This window comes from Phasianus colchicus, chromosome 3 (genome assembly GCF_987193195.1).
Source record: "Phasianus colchicus chromosome 3, bPhaCol1.hap1.1, whole genome shotgun sequence".
NCBI classification, from domain to species: domain Eukaryota; kingdom Metazoa; phylum Chordata; class Aves; order Galliformes; family Phasianidae; genus Phasianus; species Phasianus colchicus.
This window is the reverse complement of record NC_143438.1, coordinates 61,219,698-61,245,450: the sequence shown is the minus strand read 5'-3', so window position 1 is coordinate 61,245,450 and position 25,753 is coordinate 61,219,698. Positions and strand designations below refer to the sequence as shown.

The 25,753-nt window shown below is 43.8% G+C and overlaps 1 protein-coding gene across 5 annotated transcripts in view; it reads right to left on the bottom strand.

The window, feature by feature from the left end:
• The window catches only part of SGK3 (serum/glucocorticoid regulated kinase family member 3), a 57,854-nt gene extending 44,590 nt beyond the window's left edge, over window positions 1–13,264 (bottom strand). The window contains exons 1-2 of one of the 5 annotated variants that reach the window (XM_090137660.1): window positions 10,928–11,023; window positions 4,606–4,724 (exon numbers count right to left, since the gene is read on the bottom strand). The gene's annotated coding sequence lies outside the window, so the exon portion shown is untranslated. Of the gene's footprint in view, window positions 1–4,605; window positions 4,725–10,543; window positions 10,686–10,927; window positions 11,026–11,365; window positions 11,551–13,132 lie in introns of those variants that run through there. The other 4 variants (XM_031604880.2, XM_090137663.1, XM_031604878.2 and 1 more) reach the window with 4 other exon arrangements.
• Between the last annotated feature and the right edge of the window lie 12,489 nt (window positions 13,265–25,753).

The window sequence follows — 25,753 nt, the reverse complement described above, 5'->3', positions numbered from 1 at the left end:
TTGTGTACCAGCTGAGCAACAGTAGAACGGTCAGTTCACATTCAGATTCTGGAGAGACCACTCACTCACCACTGCCAGTGATACTGCAGCTCCTTATGAGTGTTCAGAGGCGTGCATCAGTATGCTTAGGGGATTCGTTTGCTAAAGCTTTTAAATCTCCATTTAGGTGCATGATGTGAAGGGGTGCGAAAAATATCCAAATCTCTGTCTTATTTGGCTGGAGATGTTAATAGAAGCGGATCCCTCTGACACTGCAGCTGTAACTTGTCTCACCAGCAAGGAAGAAATGCCAGAGTACAGTTCTTTAGGAAAGAGATCACCTTTATTATCTCATACAACACAACAGCATAATGTGGGTGTCATGCAGTGGCTGTCCATGACAAAGACATCCAAACAAATTTATACCTACGTATTTTAGTTCACACCCTTTTAATTGTGCTCAATGGACTACCTAAGAACCCCTTGCATTTTCAAAATCTCTTCATTCCAAGCTCTTAGGACTCAGGTCAAATGCATCCCCTTATGCTAATACTTCAAGTCAAAGGAAAGGCTGCCTGGATGGACTCCCCCTAGTGGGGTGGGAATACTCATGCTGGCCTTTTTCACTCACTGGCTTTCCAGAAAGTCAGCAGTAAGCTCCAACTATCACTGCTCTTACTGAGGGTGGACCATAGAAGCGTTTTGTCTCTTTCTGGATGCAGTACTGCATTCCCTTCTGAAAACAGCAGTGGAAAGCACTTAAACTCCTAAGCCACTCAAGTCACAGAACTGTTGACTCCAATGATGTGGTTTCGTTAAAAATTCTGCCTACCATTCTTGGAAGAAGCAATAGGGCTAAATCTTGTGCCTAAATCCATGGTTTGAGGAGCTTAGATGCAGCATCCCTGCTTGGTGGGACAATCAGTGTGCAGAAGGCAACCTGATCCTACCACGGATGGGTGTGGATTGCTGGCTAGAGTTGCGGACACACAGTAACAGTCCTTCTAAAAGCTCACACACTCTTTATTCCATTTTCAAAGTGATGTTTCCCACTTCAGTAAATCTACTGCTATTGAAGAATAGTGATGGACAGCATGGGACTGTGGCCTGCAGGGTGTGAAGCACTGCAGGAACCAGCTACTTAAGTAGGGCTATTCAGTTTGAACAGTGATGTGGCTTTTTTAAAGGGTCTGGCAGCACCAGCTACCTGGGATATCAAATTGAGCAATCAAACATTTAACAAGTTGAAAACAGAACAGGAAAGGCTACAGTGGGAATCTAATAACACGTGATTATATTTGTGTGGTATCAGAAACAAAGGCCTTGGAATTGGTGTGAAGCTCTCTTGTGCTTTAGACTGAGACCTTCTTTATTTCAAAATTAGCCATTTTTAAGATAAAAAAAAATGCAGGAAATACAGAAAGCAGATCTATAGATTTGCTTCTAGGCAAATGGAGATCAACCAGTTCAGAAGATAAACTGACTAAAACTCATGAAATGGAAGGCAAGGGAGGGAGCTCATAAATATAATGAAGACAAACTTAGTTTGTTAACTAAGTTGTCTAAGTTAACACACTTAACTTAGTACACCTGTCAAAAGAAATTATTAAAAGAGAGAAAAAAGCAGCAGTTTCCTCAAAGGAACAATAGAACAGGACAATCTGACCTTGTGCCCTATAAAAACAAACAAAAGAAGTTGTAGTAGAAGAGTTCTTTGTCTAGGTCTTGTGTTTGGGGATCTCTGAGGAGCTCAGGGCAGACGCAGGGTGTGGAAACCTGGTCAAATTGCTAGCAATAAGTGTTAAATTTGCATGAGCACGTAACTACAAAAAATCAGCACAGTTAATGACACAGTTAATGCAAATTGAAAAAGAAAAAAAAAAAAAAGTAGCAATAAATAATCCTTATTGTCCATATATTTTTACCTTAAGAACAAGAGAAACCTTGCGGCCCTGCATCTCAAAGGAGTGTGTGCACATATATGTGTACAATGGAGAAAACAAACAAGTAAACAAAACAACAACAACAACAAACAGGTAAGAATATTAGGGAAATTAGAGATTCACAAATTGCCTGCCTGATGAATTTCCTTCTAGGATGTAGCTTAGTCACAGGTCACTCGTGAAAGGTAAGTAATGTAATATATCAAAAAACTGGAAAAGGGCAAACATATCACCCATCTTTGTTAAAATGAAATTACAGGACCAATAAGTCAGTTTAATGTCAAATTCCCAGGAAAAAAAATACCCAGAACAAATGAATTAGCAGCACCTTAAGCTTAACGAGCAGCCAAAAGAGATTTTCTAAATCACGCTGCTAACTGCATTTGACAGGCCTTCCAGATAGGTAGAAGAGAAAGCACAGATGTCACATCTTTCCTTTGAGTAAGGTTTCAAAACTGCCTCGAGGTATTTTAACAATCAAACTACAGATGCAGGGAGAATTAATCGTTTAGGATGTGAGAAACAAAGGTTAAATATACAAATGTCAGGATACAGTAGTAATTTGGAAGGACAGAGTGAAATGTCACATACAAGATACTTCCCTCAGGCAGGAAACATCAAATACAGACAAGATGAGAAGCAATACAGCTGTAGGCTACAGTGGATCACAGGAGACAAACACCAGGTTGTTCTAAGAAAGGCAAATATTGTTACAAGATACCAAAAAAAGTGTTGGGAGTGCAATGCCAGAGCATTATCAGCTGAACTGAAAAATATCTTTCTACCTACCTATCTCTGTTGCTATCTGAATACCTAGGAGAGCTGTGGACCCACCAGACAGGGTCTAGAGAACAGTAGTGTGAATGCAAAGCAGTGTAAAATAGGAACTACAGCTGGGGTGGGATCCTGGACAAGCTGGTTGTTAGGACAGGGGAAAACCACACAAGGGATGGCTGCTATTTTAGAATACTGCTACAAGAAGGGAATAGTCTCTTCCTCAGTCAAGCATGGATAGGACCAGTCCTGATGGGTTTAAAATGAGCACAGTAAAGGTTCAGATTAGATGCTGGAGGAGGGGAGGCAAGAACATTACAAACAAAAACAGAAAAACAAATCTATCACAACAAGCAAGCAAGGAAGGGTAGCGAGGCACTGGAAGAGATTCCACAAGACCTTTAAAAACAGCTGAGGCAAACACTTAATAAAAGACAGTTTTTTCCTTTGGGGCACAGACATTTTAGATGGTCTCTTGAGACTTCAAAGTACAGCTGGAAGTAATGTTCTATGAACCATGGAGGTTTGCCCTATGCCAAACTGTGAGTGTTGGGACCAGCAACAGCATCTGGGCGGCACAGAGAGCAAAGCAGGACAGATCAACTATTGCATTCCAGAATGGCACGACTTGTCTCAGCCACCAGGTAGGTGTAAGTTCCCTGCAGCAACACGCATGCCAGAGGGACACCATCAACAGCTCAGGCACCAGCACTGATTCAGGACTGCATATTGACCGCTGACACCTAATGTGACACATGCATGTCTTCGGTAGGCGTGCGTACAAACTGCAGCAATCAATCACAGAGCTGCTTTCTCACCCCACCCCCCCAGCAAATAAATGAAGCCCTGTGTCTTGGGGCTTTCTGACTTGTATAAAGTTGCACAAATAAAGCAAAAAAGCAAAAAGCCAAACAGCCAAGCCATCAATCTCTTCCAGCTCCCAAGTCATAAAGCAGTCCCCATGACAAATCATGTTCCAGTTTCTCACTGCCGGTTCCTAATTTCTTGTTAACATGATGCAACTTTTTTTTTCCCCCCCCTAAGGGTAAAATTGTGCATATGTCTGAGAGCGTGCAACTGCCATTGAAAAGCAGCTCTATTTTCAGAGGCATAAGGCCAGCCTCTGTGCCTTACTAGGCAGTCCCTCTGTAGCAAAGGGGCTGCCAGCACACCTGTGGAAATATACAGCATGTACAGATTCCTTATCAAAGACTGCTTGGTTTCTTAACCTCTGCCCTTCACATACAGCATGATTGCCTGTATAATTATCATAACTTTGACTGGGTGGTTGATGATAATATTTCTTTCAGGCCATTTCAAGTGATGCTCCTACATAAAACATCAAACTGAGTTTTGCACGTGTTGACAAGTTCGCTCTCTTATTTCTGAGTAAAACCCTGCAAGTGCCATGCCATTCCTTCTTCCACCTCTATTTTAGTTCTTCAGAAACAAACACACATGAAACATGGGAAAAAAACAACCTCAATGTCAACAATTAAAATGTTTATGCAGAAATTCTAGATACTTTTGAATATTTGACAGAAGCAACAGAATTCTGGTTTTATTCCCAGACTATTAAACAGGAAGAAGGGCTGAGGGTATCAGACATGAGAGTATCTTAAGCGAGGATCCCAGCCAGCACATGTTGCAGAGCTACACTTGCAGGACAGGCATCAATTACACATTCTGGTGAAGTACTCCACAAGTGCAGCATTTTAAAGCTGCTCATGAGTTTCTAATAGCCTTTGTCAATTCACATAAAATGTGTTTAAACACTCAGATGCCATAACCAAAACCAAGTGGATCATAAATCTGAAGGTCTTCTGAATTGGTAAGGCTAAGTCAAGCTTCTATTTTATATTTACATTGCCTTGGATGTGTAAATTAAAATCCAGGCAGCAAAACTTACTTTTAATTGGTGTGGGTGGTAGATGAGCTCGCTCCTTTTCAGTCTGCCTTCTGGTTTTAATTGGGTAGAAAACTATTGTAAATATTTTTTTCTTTCACACTGCTCCTTCCCAAGCTTTTCTGTAAACAAGTGAGGTATTGTTTAGCTGCTATACACTACATCCCACACACCCCAAACCAAAACAGAGAAAAAGTACACATTCAAATTGCTACAGATCACTTGGGATTCTAAGGATTTTTTTAAAGCACACCACAGAGCGACTTGCATACTTCTATATAAACTGGTTAGTGCAAGATATTGTATCTTTTTACCTTTGCTTTTCATTATCAGCTTAAGAAGAGAAGAGCAGACTTGGAAACTTCAGCAAATGAACCTAGAAAGATTCGCTCAGCAGCCTCTAAGTCTGGTCAACAGCTCTGTGCTGCTCAAGGCACAAGTACAAGTGCATCACTGTTCTCTCATTTAAATGTAGAATAATTCTAGGATTCATGGCAATGCCAGCTTAAACTCAGCTCTAAAGAAACCCTTTGTTTTCAAATAAATCAGTGCCTCGTTTTAGATAATTCTATAAAGAATCCTATTCATCCACCACGTAACATATTAGTTAACATGAAAAGAGCACCAAGAAGGCAGTCAACCTCCAAAAAATTCTGAAGAAAAGTGAAGTTAAAGCAATCTATTTAGCGCATGCTTTTGGAGTTACATATAATATGTGTGTACACATGCAGAAGATACAAAACATCATCAGAAATAGCACCATTTGTTCTCAGTACAAACACTTTATACTAAGAGGTTTGACAATTTCTGAGCACATCAGGCACGCTCTCCTGACAGAGCCATGTAATTGCTCATTTTCTCTGTCACTGATCCAAGTATCACATGATTTTTCAAGGGATGCTACTAATGGCCAGCTTTGTGGTCTCCTTGTAGAGAAACCCCATATGTTTCCAATAAGGGCTCTGAACACAGAAGGATAGAAAAGAGCTGTTAGACCCAGAGATTCCAAGGCAAACAGAAAACATTTGAAATATAATCAAGGCACACCGCTGCTACTTTGTGGCAAGGAAAAGGAAGCACAGGTTCTTGCTGTGCTTCTCTTAGGGCTTTTGATGGCCTGGGTGTTTTTGCCTGGTAGCTCTTATTTCTGAACTACTCTAAAATTTCTCCATTTAGAAGCTTTCAGTACCTTTCCAAACACCTAGACTTAATGCATGTTCCTTTTGCAAGGTATGGTTAGAGCCCATATAAAAGCCATTTTTAAAAATCACCTCCAATTCCATGTTCCTTCAAATTTTAAAGCAAAACACACAAACTAGAAATTCCAGAGCACTTAAGTATTTATTTTCTGAATGCTCAGTCCTTCATTTACTGAACTTAGTATGAAACATATTTAAGGGCATGACAGTGATCCCAGTTCATATACCTAACACTAAGATGGCACTAAAGAAGACTCAACTATGACTATCGCAGTCTAAATACACAGTTGTTCTCTTACACTACTGCAGACTCCGTACACCAGCATTTAAATACGTATGTGCAACATTCCTGCACTTAAGCAGAAACTACACAGGGAATGGAAGATCAAGAATGGTCAGTGGCTGCAGCGCTTGCCCTAGGGGGTTTAGCCTCTGATTTCAGGGGGTCCCAAAGGCAGCCTCTGTTGGAGACCGTTACCAAGAAGTCAGGCTTTTTGCTGTGGATTCTGTCTCTGGAGGTTTTCAAAATCCAGCCAGAGAGCCCTGAGCAAGCTTGCCTGAACTCAGTGCTGACTCTGTTTTCAGAAGGTAGTTGCACTTGACACGTCCCAGGGTTCCTTCTGACCCAAGTAACTGCATGATCTAACACGTGTAGCCCTTAGCAGCACTTCCCCTTCAGCACATCTTCCTGTTGGAATTCAGAAATGTCACTCTAGTACAACAGCATCACAGAACAACAAAGCTCACAAGTCTCCCAAACACAGCTTCTCATTTAAATTATCATTTCAAATGTTAACGATGCCAAGCTAGGTGAAAGGTAGCTTCATGAAAATAAGAACTGTGCCCAACTGGTGTCATCTTTTAGCAGCAAACAGAAAAGGTACAATACCTAAAATGCTGGCACACAGTTTGCTGAGATTTAGATAACAGATTTTGCATCCTACATGATACAGATAAATACTTGGAAGTGACTTCAATTCTACAGTAGATCAGTGCTGAGATATGAGGTCATATTTGCAGTCATATTTGCAAGGACACTATAAATCCATTCTGATGTACCTACAATGTTACCAACATTGAATCCAGAATCAAAGGCAAAGCATTCCTTTGTCTGAAGCCTGTTACAAAATATTTTGCATTTAAAAACACAGTGAAGCAGTTTTTCATCCTTGGTTTTTCACTACAATAAACAAGAGATGGAGAAGTACCACTGAAGGAGAAATGATCCTAAGAACCAGAAGAGCAGGCAGCAGTAAAGCAGCTGGCAGTGCTTGTTTCTCAGCTGAGACCTCCCTCCTTTTAAGCAGCACATCATGAAGTGTCAGAAGCCGATAACCCTCTGATTTACTTTTCTCCAAGAGAAATATAATGGTCTATAAAGTTACAAAACTCTCACAGTGGCAATATTTTGCTATAGGATCTGGCAAGGCAGTTAGCACTAGCAGGTTGCCAGTCATCCTCACAGTTTCAAGTGAGACTGCCAACAGTAAGACACGGTGTCTCTTTGAATAAAGGAACTTTGAAATAAATGTAGACACCAATCTTTCTTGTCCACACCTCCCCCAACAGCCAGGTGCTTTCCTTCTCTAAAGCAAAGAAATACAGTGCTAACAAAACAAAGCATCTGAAATATCACAGAATGAGGAATTTACCCCTTCTTGTCAGATGACAAGAAGGATCTGGTAGTGTTCATTGACAGCCAGGAGAACATAAACCAGCAGTGTGCCAAACTGGCCAAGAAGTGCCAATGGCATCCTGGCTTATACCAGAAATAGCACAGCTTGCAGGAGCAAGGAAGTGATCATCCCTCTGTACTCAACATTGGTGAGGCCACACTTTGAGTATTGTGTTCAGTTTTGAGTCCCTCACTACAAGAAAGACATTGAGGCTCTGGAGTGCGTTCAGAAAAGGGCAACAAAGCTGTGGGGGGGTCTGAAGCACAAGTGGCGAGGTGGGGATCAGCCTCTTCCACATAACAGCAAAATGATGAGAGGGAATGGCCTTAAGTTGCACCAGGGAAGGTTCAGGTTGGATATCAGGAAAAATGTCTTCTCTATAAAAGTGGCGAGGCATTGGAACAGGCTGCCCAGAGAGGTGGTGGAGTCACTGTCCCTGGAGGTGATCAAGAGACATGTAGATGTGGCACTGAGGGATGTGGTTAGTGGCATGGTGGGGATGGGTTGATAGTTGGACTAGATTATCTCAGAGGTCTTTTCCAACCTTAATGATTCTCTGGTTTTTGCCTTAAAGACTGAAGTGTAAAGACCTTGTGAAGATATAACCTTATATCTTTGTGTTTCCCCCTTTGCTAAAGACTGCAGAAGATGACTTTCAACCCAGTTACAGGCCAGGTTGTAGCCACCCCAATCTGTGGATGAGGTCAGTATGACAGGATTAAATACCTGCCTAAGAGGTGACAGAGGCTAGCACTCTTCCTGTAAAGCTACACCCAGGGCAGCATACCAAGTGCTGCAAGAGCTGGGTTCCTGCTAGTTCTCCCCTCTTCAGTCTGTGGCAGCTTGTAGCACCTTCCATGCAATGGCCCAGGCTAACCACTGCAGCAGCAACATGCCTCCCACTCAGCTCCTTCAGTCCAAGCAGCAACTGTGGAGGTGGGGGAGATGTGGGTTTGAACCTCTTGGGCACAGGGAGCAGGATCCCAGGTTCTGACTACCAGAACTACCATCCCTCCAGCCACCTATGGAAAGGCCATGTTTAAAAAAAAAAACACACACAGAAAACAACACCTGAACAACTGATCCTATCAGTGTAAGTGTTTACAGCACACTTCCTAGGTGTCCCAGTTTCTTATCTCCTTGGAGTTTTGATGCTCAACCACAGCAGCTCCAGATAAAGCAATTAAGAACTTCCTGCTCAAGAAGGAAGATGCACTACACCTTCGGAGCTGGGCAGACAGTGTTATGCAGCTTGGAAGACTTTCTTTGAGATAGAGTGTGTTTGAGAAACTGGAGTGCAAGGACAAACTCAGTGAAGATGTTTTAAAGCATTCTTGCAGTGTTCTCCAAGTCCTTCAGTTCTACTCTGGAAAGCGTGTTTGTTTCACAGGTTATGCTAGCAGATGGATACTGCTTAAGCTCGAACAAAATGAAACTTCAATATAAACATGTGAAGTGCTAACTTCAAATAAAAACAACATATTGCTTTACTACAGCTCAGTCTGCAGAAGCACGTAGATTACTTATGCTGTTATCTAGATCCTTGGTCTTTATAGAAAAAAAATCATAGCAGTTTAAGTCTTTAATGGCTTATGAGTGTCCAAAAATGAAGTCACAAAGTCAGCCAACAGTGACTTTGCATTTGGGAGGTGCCCTCTGCTTAAAAATAATATATTTTAAAACTAGACAGCCAAAAATAAATATTCATTTACAGCTAAAATGTGTGTAATCTGATCTTGCTTTACATGCAGAAATGCTGGGCATCTCTGTATGAAACACCTCGTATCCATGGGACAAAAATGCCCTATTGCTTGCATGTAAGTGCTGAAACTGAAACCTTGTGGAAAATGACCTGGGATATAGGCAGGGCAACCCGGGAAAGTGCTGCTGTATGGATGTGGCTGGAGGATCAGAGCTTATTAGAAGCTTATCCTCTGTAGATAGGATGAAAAATAAGATTTGACATGCACTCTTATACAGTGATGATTAACCTGAGCCTGAAAAACAGCATGCACGACATTATGAAATGACAGACTATTTCCATCATAGATCCCAGATCCTAGAGAGAAAAGAGTTGCCACACATCTATTTTAACTTGCCAATACCTGTGACATTCTATTTAATATACTTTATTTTTAGAATTCAGTATATTCTGTGGAAACTTCTTGTTGCTGGGTCAAGTCAGCTTTGGAGGCTGGCAGCCAATCCAGCTGCTCAGATTGAAAGAATTCTGAATATTAAAAACCAGCAATCACTATTTTAAACACACACCATTACAGCAGAATTATCCACCTACTCATGGATTGACTTGAAATAACTCCAAAAATGAACAGACAAGTACTTTTACTGGGAATTTTAAAGTAAAGCTTTAACTACGAGCTGCCTGCAGTGTCTTATTTCATATGCAGATCACAGCAGAACGGGCCAGAAACCGCCCAACTCGCGTCCCTCGAGGCTCCTTTGCACCATGAGATGTGAGCATCCAGCCCGAGAAGCTTCTCAGAAAGCTGCCCATCGACATCCAAATGCGGGTGGGCAACAACGAAAAGCATCAATTCCTATCTGCTGCTGATCACTGAAGTAAGAACAAATCCAGCACTTTACAAGCCCTGCACTAATCTGGGCACGCTGTATGCACCAGCCCTGACAGTTCTCATTCTCCTCGCTCACAGAATGGTGCGGGTTGGAAGGGACATCAAAGCACACCCATTCCAACCCTGCTGTGGGCAGGGCTGCCACCCACCAGCTCAGTGCCCAGGGCCCCATCCAGCCCGGCCCTGAGTGCCTCCAGGGATGGGGCGCCACATCTTCACTGGGCAGCCGTGCCAGCGCCTCACTCCTCAAGGAATGTTTAATCCTCTTTTAAGATAGCAGTATTGATTTTAACAGATAAATATGACAGACACTTAAGCAGAAGGGCTGTCAGCACCTACTCTGAGCGCCCAATCCACATTTAAACGGCACTCAGAGCGCACACTGAAGAGGCTGCAGCGCTCAGCGGAGCGGAACGCGCAGCCAGGTACCTGGGTTTGGCCGCCTCTGCCCCCTCCCCAAATCCTCCCTCACCTCCACCCTGGAATCGCTCCCGCGGGGTTAAAGCAGCGGAGCTGCAGGCCGCGGTGTGAGCCGTGGCCGCGACCGGCAGACACGGGGCGCCCTGCCGAGCCTGGCCAGCGCGGGAGGCACAAGGCGGAGCGCGGCGCAGGGCGTGCAGAAACACCGCCCGCTGCGGGCAGCGCCGTTGGGGCAGCGCGCTGCCTCCCGCCCGCCGATATCGGCTCCACGCTTCGGGGCTCGGCTCGCTTCCTCCCGCTGACCTCGCAAGCGCCGCGCGGGCAGGAGCGCGGATCCCGCGTACCCCCGGGCTGCGCCAAACGCCCCGCCGAAAGGAGGACGAGCGGCGGATCTCCCCTCGCCGCCAGCCGTGCCCCCCGCCCGGCCCGCACCTACCTCCGCCCGCTCGGCTCGCTCCTTCCCGCCCCGACGCGCCGCCGGCGGAGCGGCCCCACGGCCACGCGCGGCCGCCCCCGTTCGGGGCGGGCGGTGCCGCTGCCGCCCCGCCACGCCGCGGGGTCAGACCGGGACGCGCGGCCCAGCGGCCCCTGGCGGCCGCGGCCCTCCCCGCAGGCGCCGCCCGGAAGCGCCGCGGCCTCAGGAGGCGTCGGCAGGTGGCCGGTGCCCTTGGGAGGACTTCGAGAGACCTTCCAACGGGAACCGCTCTGCAGTTCTGTTACGCCGAGCCCGAATGGCCCGGCCTGCCGCTCTCAGCAGGAAGCGTTTGAAGCGTCTCCTCCGCACCCTCCTGGCAACGTTTTGCTTTTTTATTTTCTTCGGTAGTCGCTCTCTGTGCTCATTTCTCATGGCAGGATGTGGTAAGCTTAGGGCTACCTGTTTGTCTGAAGCGACGCCGGTTGCTTCTACTCAGGGTGCCGTTTCTGAGCTTCCTGCCACACTTTCCTCCCCGCACGTTTCCACAGGATGCCCCCCCAGAACGTCCCGCCCTGCCCGGGCAGCTGCAGGTAGCTGTGCCGAGATGTGGCGCTGAGCTCCAGGCATTCGCTGCGAGGGGAATGGAAGAAAACAGAGGCTGTGGCTTGTGAATCCTGGGCAGAGAGCCGTCTCATGCTCTGCTGTGGCTCATCTGATGTTATGGCTACGTAGGTCACTCCGAAAGTAATGCCTTCTATTTATTTCCATCGAAATGACAATAGATACAGAATCACAGGGGTTGGAAGGGACCTCAGGAGATCACTCCATCCAATCCCCCTGCTAAAGCAGGTACCCTACAATGGGTCGTACAGGTAGGCGTCCAGAGGGGATACAAAGAGCACCATAACACTATTTGGTAGAGCAAATTCTCAGCTACAATGAAGGAAAGCCTGCATGCGGTGCTCATAAAAATCTGCACCAGTGAGTTGACACACTGTCACTGTCGCCACTGCTGAAACACCACCCGCTGCCTCACTGTGCTCACATCCACTCGCTGGTCTCCATTAACATTCAGCAAGCATGTCAATGGGTGCCATTTTTTTCTGCATAGAAGAATTCAGTCTGACTCTGCTTCATATGCACTTCCATGTCAGATATCATTTTGTCACACTACCCCTCTGCTGCCATCTGTCACATGGCAACAACATGTAATGGAGTATCTGTGGGAAAGTTCAACCCTACTGCCATACCACCAACATCCGTCTCTGATGTTGTTGGCCAACATCATAAAATAGCACTCACTGCTTTTGGGGCAGCCCTCATATCTTACAATAACTATCACCTTACAGTACATTTTGGAAAGTCTCTTCCTTCCCCTCTACCAAGTGAACAAAGGAATAAGGCAAAAATGTGCAGCCAAACGACACACATTTGTTGAAACAGAGAACCAAGGTGCCAAGCTGGTATGATTTCATGCAAGCTTCCTTTTGCTCTCTTGGTTTAAGGATTTTTCTGACATCTTTTTTAGGAAAGCTGCTTTAGCCCATCATCCTGCCTAGTCTTGTGATGCAGCTATAATTCACTTCTGATCTTTGTCTGTTCTCTAGCCTACCACCACTTGCTGGAATCATAACCTCAAGCTGATTCAACAGTTCCTATTGGGTTGAACATTTCTCTTTCTGACTGATAGCTTCTTTAAAACTGTGATGATCCAAAATATCACAAATGTGAAAAGCTGACAGATTATTTAGTTCCTTTTTCATAGAAGCTGAAGTACATCTAATCTTGGTTGTAACCTGCTTCTGGTAAGTCTTGTAGATATGCAGCAGCACCTCCACGTGAGTGTCCTTTGGGTGTCCTTTGATCCATCTTCCACATATGTTTGCAGTATGGACTCATCTTCCGCTTGTAACTGTTCATTATGCAGCTGTACACAAAACTTTTTTCAGGATTCAAAGAGGCAAATCCTTGGGCAGCCTAGGAAGAAGTTCCCAGCACAGACTGCAGCTGTGGCCTCAGCCATGCCATGACACTGCTCTGTGGAGCCCCTGGACATGTATGAATTCACTCTCATTTCTGAGCTGCAGTTCTCTGCATTGCTCCCCTGCACAGCCCCAGCACGAGGCCCAGCTGCCAGTGAGAAAGCTGCTTCCCCTCACTATGAGCAACTTTCATGTAAAGTAAAATCCTCTTAAAAATAAAAGAACGAAGACAACAATTACTTACCATTAATGTCAGTGTTTTTCTCATTGTAATTGAGCTGTAAGAACAGTGTGTTTTCCTTTTGCTCTGGTATTCCCCTGTGAGGACATAAGTACACACTCAAGGTTCCTAATTCCTCTCCATCTGTAATAGGAAGCACTGAGACTCGAAAACCTTTAAAGGGTAAGGCTCAGCCCCTGCTGCTGCCACAGCTGTTCTGTCCTCTGTTTGCTCTGTCATTTGTTTTCTCGCACAAATCCTTGCAGACGGGTTGATTTGTTTAACTACACACAGGTCAATGTCTGAACAGCTCACCTAGAAGCACCAGCCAGACTGAAAGAGAAAACAAGGAAAAGTCAGGTGATCATGACATACTGCTTTAATGCAGAACAACATCAGCAGTCTGGTACACAGACTGAGGACAGACCCCTGTATTTGTAGAGATGATGTGTTCTCCACCTATCTATGAAGTATCAAACTGCCAAGATGGGGAAAATATCCCTTGTGAGGTCACCATTGCTTCTGCCTGCTTGCTGTCCCTGATTTCATTGTTTGTCACCTCATCTATTTGCATACCACCACCTTTCTTCCCTCTGCTTCTCTTTCCCCATAGCAACTCTGCCTCCATACATCCTACTTCGCCTCCCACACCAAGAAGCTGTGCAGCAGTGCAGGCTGAACTTTGGAAGAAAACATTGCAAAGACAAAGGAGTTGTTAGCTGGTGTAGACTTGCAGTGAACTTTCTAGCAAAAGCTGGGAAAAGAACAGACAGAAACCATGGACAAATGGAATAAAAGAAAATAAGGTTTTACAGTAGGGAACAGAAAGCAAGTTACAAGAGGTGAACTTCCACCAAGGACTGTCTGTTCAGCTGACCAGATGATACACACTGGGACTGGTTCAATCCCCCTCAACCACACAGAAGCAAGATTATGCTGAGTACATTGAGGGATTAAATCAGCAATTACATGTCATAAGAAAAGCTCACTGTGACATGGCATTTGCTTGCACTGAATCCAATGAAGTTCCTGTCTCAGGCACACAAATTCCTTTTTTTTTTTTTTTTTTTTCAGAGCTGCGCACCTGAAGGAATGGTAAAATTTGTCTTCAGGGAGCTAGCTAATTATTAATATTTCTAATGATGTTGGCATTTTAGAAGGTAAAGGTATTGAATTTGCTTTCCTTAGGAAAGGCAAACATGGGCATTTTAATGCACACATTGCATAAAAGGGAGCATTAAATGCTTTATTGAACTCCCAGAACCTTGTTGACGGATCTCACCTTAGGATCCAAGAGAAAATCCTCTTTTCCAAAGCACCGCCATCAGACTTTCTTGCCAACACCCAAAGCAGCACATGTAGACAAGAACAGATGTTGCCTTTCTCATAGCCACTGCTCTAAGCTGGTTCCACTTGTTTGTACTTCTTTTCTCACTGGATGCTTTCATTTTCAATCTTGACAGTGTTATAAGCAAATCTAGATCAAATTCTGCAGAATGTGAATCTCCCACAGAGGGATATTGAGGTGGGCTGCTCAGTCTCCCAAGTGTAGAAACAGACATGTTTCCAAGTCTTGGTTGTTGTTAAATAGTGGTCATTAGCAGCCTAACCCTGAGACATGGTGAATACCAATGAGTTGAGAGGATGAAGGTACTGCCAGGCTTGAGGCATTTCAGGTTGTGCAAGCACCTCGCATAGTACCTAGCCAGAAGCAGCTCTCTGTGCAGTAGGCACAATTCTTTTCCTGAAATGGCAAGTTGTAAGCCATTAAGCATGGGGTCTACAGCCTAGACAGTAGTCATTTTCTCTTTCTCCTTCCAAAAAGTTGGAGTCAAACTTGTTATTCTTTTATCATATTCCCCTATGCAGCTGCTGAGGCATATTGTGCTGCTGTTAGACATCTGAGTGTGTTCTCTGTTAATTTCTGGGTTAGTTAGATCAGAGTTTCCACTGCTCTGCAGTTTTTATTATTGGACAAACTGTAAAGTTCACGCATTCACACCACAAGCCTGTTTAATTTTTGCATACGAAGTAGAACCCTTTGTTTGCATTCAGAATTCCCCGTGCTTTGAGCTATTTGGCACATGAAACACATTGGCTATAGCATGTAACTCTCAACCTCCACAAGCAGAATTGACTACAGTAATAGAAATATTTATATTCTTTAAATTTGTAGTAAAAATACTTTAAAATAATAAAATAGTTTGTATTTTTTCCATTAAGATTTAATCTCCATTCACACTTGTAAAAGTATTGTAAGAAGCAAAAATAGACTTAAGGCTTTACTTAGGGCATCTAACTTACCACCTCCTTAACTATTGCATGCTGTAGTGATTAAAATGAAGATATCTAAGTTAAAATTGAGTTAATTTACCAAAGTTACAAATTAAGAAATCATCTCACAAACAAATTTATTTAATAAAGTGGAGCTTTTGCTGTTTTTCTCCCTGTTCATTTTCTGTGGTTGTCGTTCTGGGGAACAAGAAAGTCCCTGTGTCAGATGTTCCCATTACTTAGCAGGAAGTACCAAGGATGAGGCAATAGTCTTTCCAGAAATACATCTCAAAACACATCACAAGTTATTGGAGGTAATTTTCTTTTCTTAAGATTGGAATTAGTGTATAAAAGTCTTTAAAAGTGGAGAATAAGAGTTTTGAGTTGGCAAGTGTAGAAGACTATAAGGAATTGAAGCGGAGGAATTAATAGAGTTTATGTGCAAAAAATCTTCTTTGTGTGTGCATAAAGCAGAAGAGCTGTTGCTTAATACTCACTCTTCATTAACACAGACAGTCTTGTTCAGCCCCAGCAGGAAGAACAGAGTGGGTGCCCACATTTCTGGCTGTGTTGTGCATGGATGTGTCCTGGACAAAGCGTATTTTGAACACCAGTAGCTGTCCAGATCTGAGGTAGTGGCTTTGCTGGTGGGAACCACTGGGAGTTTAGGAGAAATCTTTCTGCACACATGCTGGGAGATAGCTGCTATCGGATGTGTTTGGAGTCCTATAAAGTGACTGAGGCACAATATTAAGGGTAGGGATTAAGTCAACTTAAAGTAATGTTAAGCCAATGTTAAAAATACCATTCTGTACTTCAGATTATTATCAGAGAGTATCTGTTTCTAAAGGGTTATCTGGGGAAACCATCCATGGACTCTCTTATGTCAAGACTTGAAAGGCAGAGTTTGGGGCACACTTACATATCCTCTATTTGCTTCCTCACCTTACTTGGACAGCTGCAGTAAAAACGCCTGCAATAAGGAGAGGGGATGGCAGGGGCTCACAAGAAGCTGCCTTGGCTGTGTTCCCATACCAGAGTGCCCACTTGCATCTCCTTCATTCACTCCTACCCCATTGCTTTTCTGTGTGTGAGACTGGGACTTGATACTTTCCATCATGTTTTTCCTTCATGGATATCAATGCATCAGAGAGCCAGGGAAGAGCTTTAAGGGCTGAACGGGGAATAACACTCTTGGGATGGGTAGCTGGCTTCAATCCAAATATTCTTTGATCTGCAAGTTGTTACAAAACCAGCTGAAACTCTCAGCTCTGCTGACCCACATACAAGAAGATAAGCTCTCAGCTGCTTTTCTCAGATTCTCATTTTTTTAAACCAGTTCCTGCTAGTTCACATGTTCCTTGAAATGAAGCACCAACACACACTGCTCTTGCGACAAGTGCCTCTGTGTCATGTTATCTCATCTGCAACACTTTTGTATTAATTCTTCAAAAGACTTTGCTTTTCTGTAACAATATGACATGACTGACTCATGATCAGGGCATGATTCACTGCATACCCTGATTCTTTCTGTAAAATGGTTCTGATAAATGTATTCTCTTACCTTGTGACTAAAGCATTGTATCTGCTGATTTCCAGACTTGCTTATTTCACAGCTTGTCAAGTTCATTATGAACTACAAATTTCTACCTCAAAGTGCTTGCAACAGCTTAGTATGTCCCCAAGTTTAATAAATATCATCTTGCACATAGCTGATGAGCAGACCAAGGACAGATGCCTGCATAACCTCATTTTGTAGGCTTTTGCAGTTTGGTGCTGACCAGCTGCTCCACATGGTTACATAAGTGTGCTATAACCGTAGCTTTCTGAGCTAGGACAGCAGTATCTGATCTCTGTGTTGTTTGCTAGCTTGATTATAAAGTGTTATGTGAGAGGGTGCCGGAACTCATGAATATCCAGATAAAATAGCTATCACTTCTTTTCATGTACGTGAACCACACATGAAAATGTATGAGCCAAATTTAGACAGAAATAAGTCCTTATAGGATGTCTTACTTCTACATTAACAGTTATCTCCCAAACTTTCTACTTTTTAGCCAGCTTCCTCCCATTGCACTCAAATACTGGAAGGTATCTTTTAATGTGTGTAATGAATTTGGTGGTAATGAAGGACCTTAGTATGATTTTATTTGAAATCCTCTCCTGAAAATTACAGCCACTGAGTCTTTCTTACACAGCTGTCTATGGCAGTCAGATAGATCACAGTGAGACCTCTGCTTTGCTTTCTCTTCACTCCTGCTTTGTTGCTGTTGTTTGAGCAGATTTCTGCTGTGTTCTGGACCTCAGAGCAGGCACTCATGTTCTCAGTGTGCAATATTCTTCAAGAAGTAACAATATCAGTGTGTGCCTTGTGCACGACTCTACCCCGTCTGCTGTATGAATGAGCCCAAGTGTGAAACCAAAGCTTCACTTGCAGTGTGTCTTGCTCATTGGCTCAGTTGTCTGCAATCATCTGGGATGTTCAGCACTCAGGCTCTCTGTTTTTCTTTATTGGAGTAATCTGATAAAAGGCAACAGAGTGACACTGCAGTTGTACCCTACAGCCCTAATGCATCATCTGCTCAGCGGCACTTCTGGCATCAGAGGGCTCCTTAGTGAGCTGCTGCTGACACCTACTGCCAGAACCAGCCCAGCAAAGCAACACAAGCGATGGTTTCGGCCCTGTCCCACATGGTTAATGGTATGTGGTTTTGGCTTCAGGCTGTCAGCGTTGTGCTTAAAGGCATAAATACCATCCATAATTTTATGGAAATAATAATAATACAGATTAGAAATTACAAAATCTCTAGGACCACATTGTTTTTTGTTTCTGTTTTTCTGGTAGAATTAGAGAAGGGAAAGAATTAATTTGTTCTTCCATGCTGCAAGCAAATGATTTTATTGCCTGGAGTAGATCAATTCTCCATCCTGACACTTCTGATGGGGTCCACCTAAGTCATAGTGGGAAAAGAATTATAGCCCAGGAGTTGTCTGGGCTTACTGACAGGGCTTCAAGCTAGATTTCAAGTGGGAAATGAGTGATAGCGAGCCTGCTCATGAGAAGGTATACATGGGATAACACAGCCAAGCTAGAGAGACTAGGTGCTAGCCAGCTTGCAGCTCTTCAAGGAGTTGGTCAACAAAAACCCCTGGGAATCTGTCCTCAAGGACAAGGGAGCAGAGCAGAGCTGGCAGACCTTTCCTTAGTGCACAAGAAATCTTCATCCTCCGGAGTCAGGAGTCAGGAAAGGAAAGCAAAAGACTAGCACGGCTGGACAGGGCCTGCTGGTCAAACTGGAGAGCAAGAAGAAAATGCACAGGCAGTGGAAACATATGAGGAGTACAGGGATGCTGCTGAGCTGTGTAGGGATGGAGTCAGGAAAACCAAAGCTCAACTGGAACTGGACATGGCAAGGGGTGCAAAGAAGGCTTCTACATGTACATCAATCAGAAGAGTAAAGTCCAGAAGGGTGCACCCCTTCTACTGAGCAATACAGACAGGCTGATGAAAATGGACAGAGAAGGCTGAGGTATTCAGCAATTTTTTTGCCCCAGTCTTCACTAGTGACTGCTCTACACATCAAGCAGGCAGTTTGGAAGGTGGGAGCTGGGGGAGCATTGCCCCTCCTGATGTAAGGGAAGATCAGGTTCATGACTGTCTAAGGAACCAGAACATCCATAAGTCTATGGGTCCTCATAAGATGAACCCAGAGTCCTGAAGTTATTTGCTGACACAGTCATCAAGCTGCCCTCAATGATATTTGAGAAGTCACAGCAGTCAGATGAAGTTCCCGGTGACTGCAAAAAAGGCAGTGTAGCACTCGTGAACCTCTTGAGGTTCAATAAATCCAAGTGCAAGGTAATGCACCTGGGTTGTGGTAACCCACACTATCAGTACAAACTAGGGGATAACAGGATGGAGCACAACCCTGCTGAATAGGGCTTGGGGGTACTGGTGGGTGGCAAGCTGGACATGAGCCAACAATGTGCCTTCACAGCCCAGAAAACCCACTATATCCCGGGCTGCGTCCAAAGAAGTGTGGCCAGCAGATTGAGGAAGGTAACTGTCCCCCTCTACTCTGTGCTGGTGAGGTCTCACCTGGAGTACTGCATCCAGATGTGGAGTCCTCAGTACAGGAGAGACCTGTTGGAGCTCATCCAGAGGAGGGTCACAAAAACGAACCAAGGGGTGGAACACCTCACCTGTGTGGACAGGCTGAGAGAGCTGGGGCTGCTTGGCCTGGAGAAGAGAAGGCTCTGGAGATTTGATAGCAATCTTTCAGTATTTAAAGGATGCTATAAGAAGGAAGGAAACAAAATCTTTAGCAGGGTCTGTGGTGACAGGACAAGGGGGAAGGGTTTCAAGCAAAAAAAGAAGGGAGATTTAGACTGTATATAAGAAGTTTTTTGCAATGAGGGTGGTGAGGCACTGGAACAGGTTGCCCAGAGAGCATCATGGAATCACAGAATGATGCCACAGAGAGAATCATGGAATGGCTTGGGTTGAAAGGGACCCCAAGGATCATCTAGTTCCAAGCTCCTGCCATGGGAAGGGCCACCAACCTCCTTTAGATCAAGGCATTAGATCAAGTTGCCCAGGGCCCCATCCATCCTGGTCTTGAACACCTCCAGGAACAGAGCACCCACAGCATCTCTGGGCAGCCTGTTCCAGCATCTCACCACTCTCTGTGTGAAGAAATTCCCCCTAACATCCAAAAGTGGTGGATTCTCTATCTTTGGTGACATTCAAGGTCAGGCTGGGTGGGGCTCTGAAAAACCTGGTGTAGCTGTAGGTGTCCCTGTTCATTGCAGAGGAGTTGGACTAGATGGCCTTTAAAAATCCCTTCTAACTCAAAAGATTCTATGATTCTATGAATACTTCCCAAAGGCCAAAGGACTGTTATTTTTTAATAGGCAATGCATCTTCATTCTTACTGAGAATGGCCTTACATCAGATTCAAGCAAAGTTTCGCCTCAAAGCAATTCCTACTCAGTAGTAGGGTTGTATTTCTTTGTTTTTGCAAACTTCCTTTTTCAAGAATGTTAGGCATGTAAAATGGACTAATAATCTTTACAGATGCCTATTTCTATCTATCTGTCATACACCTCTTATTGCCAGCTATTGCTACTAGTGGTAAAGGTGTCTATGCCCATGAGTTGCTGAAGGTAAGTGAAATAAACCAGTCCAAAGGGTACCTCTAGTTTATATTTCAGTTGCAGTAACATGTAGGCTAGAATCCTCAGGAGAAACCTGGGGAGTGAGTGGTTTTGATTCTACATTTCCACCCAGCTCATCCCCCCCCATCATTCTATTATTGAATACAAAGTTCTCTTGTGTGCCTTCAAATCTTAAAAATACAAGCTCTCTGCCTCTCAAATACTTCAAAATTTAAGCACAATCACAAATCAGCATTAGTGCCCTGTGTGCTCTGTAAGAAGCATTCCTTGTTTGTGCCGTTAATTTACATCCTTGGCTTGGGAATTCATCTGTACTGGATATGGCTGCTTGTTTGTCTCTTCTAAACTGAGCATTTGCAGAGAATTTCACTAAGGAGCAGGCACATGATCAGGACACACAGACACTGAAGTAAACCTTTAACGGCTGCTGAGATCAGTGACTGTGCATGCTCTGTGAACATACAAATCAATACAGCAGTGAATGTGTTAGTTGCTCAACCTATTTTATTTTGAGGCATTTATCTCTTAGTATAATGGGATTGCACCATTATAACTAATACTCTAATACTGCCAATTTGTATTTGACAGAGCGCTATGGAAAGCAGATAAATATTCACAGTAAGTGCCATTGAGATTTCTGTGTAATCAGGTTACACATCTAAGCTAATAACACTTACATTCTCCTCTTTTGTAATGGCTGACTGCCTTAAAGATCAATTTCTATTGATTGTTGCAGGACACTGCCAGTTCTGATGAATCAATTTTGTTAATTGTCTCCTTTAATGCTAGCAATGAGTCTCAAAGAGATAATTCAGGATAAAAAATGCAGAGCCCTAATTTTGAGAAGGAGTTTGCGTGTGAAATCAATTAAATTGGCTTGCAAGATGGGGCCTAGGAACCAGATTTTGATCCAAGAAGCAAAATAAAAACCTAGGTTAAAAAAAAAAAAAAAGAAAAAAAGAAAAGCAAATGAGCAAAACAGAGCAGCTATTGAGCAGCCTGTCTTGCATGCAGAGGTTGTTCCTGCTCTGAACGGAAAGGAAAGGAAGGAGGCAGCTGGAGCCTTGCTCCAACTGGGCCAGGCTGTACCTGCACAAACACCAGCAATTTTGACTTTGCATCAGGGTAATTTGGGTATCTGTAATTAACAGTAGAATTAGAATGTCTGCCTTGTACTTCCTTTTGGCATGTTGTTTTCATGCTTGTTTTTTGCTAACACACACCTACCTCATTTTGAGCAGCCTAGACTTGGCTTTGTATACAGGAATGCCATGGTGTTCACAAGGTGCACCTACCAGTGCAGGAAGGCCAGAATCTGTTGCAGTGGCAGCAGCTCAAGCTGTGTCCAGGTAGAAGCACAGAAGAAGTTTGGAAGCCATCAGGAGGCTGTAGAAGAGGTATATGGAGGATGTTGTGCCCACACAAAAAGTCAGATGCTGTTTCTAAACATCATCAGCTTGCCACTAATTACCCCAAACCTTGATGAAGGCTGATCTGAAGCTGCTCACTGGTGATTTCTGTCCTTCTGGAGCTCTGTGCTTGGCTGCACCTTGCAGACAAAGACGTGGGCCTGGGCTGTGGCACACATCTGGCATGCTGCAGTGAACTTGGCTGCTTATGTTCTGGATATTGGTGTTAACCTGTCACAAGCAATTGCAGCAAAGTACAGGTGGTCCAGGCTTGGAATGTAGAATTGGCTTAAAGAGAGTGATAAAAATGAGGGGTTTGGGGCTGCTCCATGTGGTGAGGCACCACCAGACTGTTAGCTGTTCTCTATCCATAACACAGGGTATAGAGAGCACTCAGTTTTGTACACAGTTGTGGCTGATGGTTGATGACAATTTTCACTTCTTGACAAAACAGAGCATATTCTACTTCATCATCATCCTCAACATATCATCCAAACCTTTTATTTACATTTAGCTAGAAGCCCCTTCACAGGACATTTCTGCCATTGCTCTTCTAAAGGCTCTCACAGAAACAAGTCCCTCTGGGAAGTAACTGCTTCCCTCTAGGGATAAGCCCTTCCTGAGGGTGTAGGATGAGGAAGAGAGAGAACAGCTTGGATGAAGATCATACTTTACATTTAAAAATTACATCCTCAACCTGAAGTGGTTGCCTGGATATTATTGCTGACAGTGCATCATCTGCGAAGTACCATGGGTTCAGATAAATCCTGTTGTTGAAGTAATCACTCTTCTGAGCCATTGTAAATAGATGTAACTTTGTGACAGTGGTGATCACCAAATATATGAAAGTAATCCTCCTCCACCTGACTGTTATGCTGCTGTTCACTTTGCCTGTGAAAATACTGTGGTTGTTGCTGCGATCTCTGATAGGACTCAGTGCTATACTTCCAAAGGATATCTCACGTGACAGATACTGTATTTCATGAGTTCTCCTCTAAAACTGCTCAAAGGTTTAGTTACTTGATATGATATGTATTCAGTCATATAAAACAAGACTTCCCTATCCTGTTTGCCAAATACAGCATACACAGCCCATAAACAAATCTGTATTTAATCTGCATAAATCATTAGCTTGCCAAACTATTGTGATTATTATCAAAGATTCTGTGATGAAAATTTATAGCTGCAGAAATCAGCGGGGCAGTCAATCTTGATGAAGTCAATGTATAGCTAGAATACTTACAGACAGCATTAATCTAAAATACGTTAGTTAGGATCAAGTCACCATAAAACATGGATTCTTTTATTGAATAATATTTGTCTGCAAAGTTCATGCAGGGAGGAAGAAGGAGAAATACTTTTGACTTTACAGTCATAATTTTTCAAGCACATTCATAAAAACATCTGGTTAGAGAAGTAAATAAAACATCAAAACTTCTGTCAGTTTTGACAATAAAAGCTAATTATTCCACTGGATTGCTACCTATTATTTAATAGCAAATACTAGTAAGCAATGACAAAGTGTCTACTTGCCATTTGTGAAGAAATGGATTGCTCCAGAGGCTGCTGATGTTACGAAAAAGCTCTTAGACATTCCCTTAAAATGTGGGCTGGGTCACAACAGGATTGTCACTTTCTGACACCTGCTGAATGATCTTCATTCTCCATGGCTCCCATGCAGCTTCACAATGGACAGAAGCTTCCCTATTTGCATCTGCATTACTGTATCTCATGAAGGGAAGGCTATGGAGTGAGTGAGCACAGACTGCTGATGTATCCCCAGGCACAAGGCACATGGCAGGATTATGTAGTCTGTGATGCTGCTACCCTACTGTCATGCACATAAATAAGAGTTAGTAGCAGGCAAGAATGAAAATCTGTCTCATAAATTTTACCATCTCTTCAAGCCTGTCCCAGTTTTTGAAAGATCAGAAAACAGATTATACTGTGGAATATATATCTTTACACCCAAATATATATTTTCTGTGCTTGACAAATAATTGTAACTGAGAGGGAATGAACATGCTTAGCTCCACTGACTTGGCTGGAAGTTGGAAGTGCTCAGTTTGTCACAGGGCCAGGCCTGGAGACATCTTTTATCTTAAAGCCTGTGATAAAGCACACAAACAGAATACTTCTGAGTGCATTAATCATCTACATACTTGTAATTTAAATGTTTGTTGCATAAATTACTTTCAATGGATTAATGAAAGTGAAACCCACTGTTTGCATTGGGAAGTACAAGCAAAATGCATTTTTATTATTTCTATGCTGTCTAATTTTAAAACAGAATAGCCAAGCCTCTGGGATGCTCATCAGTTGTTTGCTTTGTAGCACTGAGGTAACAGAGGAGGAAAGCAGGAAAACCCTTATCATTCTTGTCCTTTTATTTGTATGGCTGGATGGCTCTGGTACTTGGCAATGCTGTCGAGTGCGGCAAACTTAGCGAGGTACTGTCTTGTCTTCCAGAATGTCCACTTTTGTTTTCCTTTATTAAAAGATAAATCCCTTTCAGGAATGGTTATGAGAGAACTTAAAAGCCCAAAGTAACCCCTCTTGAGATCAGTACATGGATGTGCTGCCAGCTGCAGTAATTAGGCTGGAAATTCTGAACACTTTTTCCTCTGACTTTTGTCAGAAACTTTAAATAGAATAAAATAGCTCAGTTGGAAGGGATCTACAAAGAGTCAAATAGACTTCAGGTCTAACCAGAAGTTAAAGAACATTATTAAGGGCATTGTTCAAATGCCTCTTCAACACTGATAAGCATGGGGTGTCAACACCTCTCTAGGAAACCTGTTCCACTGTTTGACCACCCTCAGTAAAGAAATGATTCCTAATACCCAGTCTGATGCTCTTCTGGCACAGCTCTGTGCATTCCCACGCTGCCATCAATTCCCAGAAGCAGAGCCCAGCACCTCCCTCTGCTTCTCCCTTCAAGGAGCTGCAGAAAGCAGTGAGGCCTGCTCTCTTCCAGCCTGCACAACACAATGCCATCAGCCTCCCCTCACAGGACATGCCTTCATCACTTTTACCTGCTTTGTTGCCCTCCTCTGGATGCTTTCAAGGACCTTTAACATCTTTCTTATATTGGAGACACCAGAACTGCATGCAATATTCCAGGTCATGCCACAGCAATGATAAATAAAGCAGGACAATCACCTCTTTCGGCCAGCTGCTATGCTGTGCTTAATGCACCCCAAAATGTGGATTTCTCTCACAGCTGCCAGAGCACGCTGCTGGTTCACACTGAGCTGCTGTCACCAACACCCCTGGGGGTCCCTTTCTGCTTTCTTGCCAGTTGTCTCCCAGCCTGTGCAGTGCCATTTCAGATGGCTACTGCAGATAAGGGCTGCACCAGTCATGCTCCTTACTTATCAGCGTGGTGACATCAGCAAGAGAGATCATTGGTGCTAATGCCTCACCCTGAGGCCTCCCATGTATTGCCTGTGTGCTATCAGCAGTCAGCAGCTGAGCCACACCTCTATGTCCTCTGCTCACCCCTGGGGCAGGGCATGGCCTAGCTGTGGGGACAGCAAGCCCCACTGGGGTGAGGGAGCCCCAGAAGCCGCAGGGCAAAAAGTGGGACGAGTGCCACCGCATCAGGCCTGGCTCTGCTGCCTCATGCAACCCAGGTGCAAAGCAGTGTCTGCCTGCCATGGTTGCACAGGATTTGGCTGAGGAAGACAGGCAGTTCCAGAGATGCTTGTTGGAAACCTCCACAGTTGGAAAGCCCTTGGGACTCACACCGTATATTGGGTTTATGTGGCAAGGTTTTGTTTGT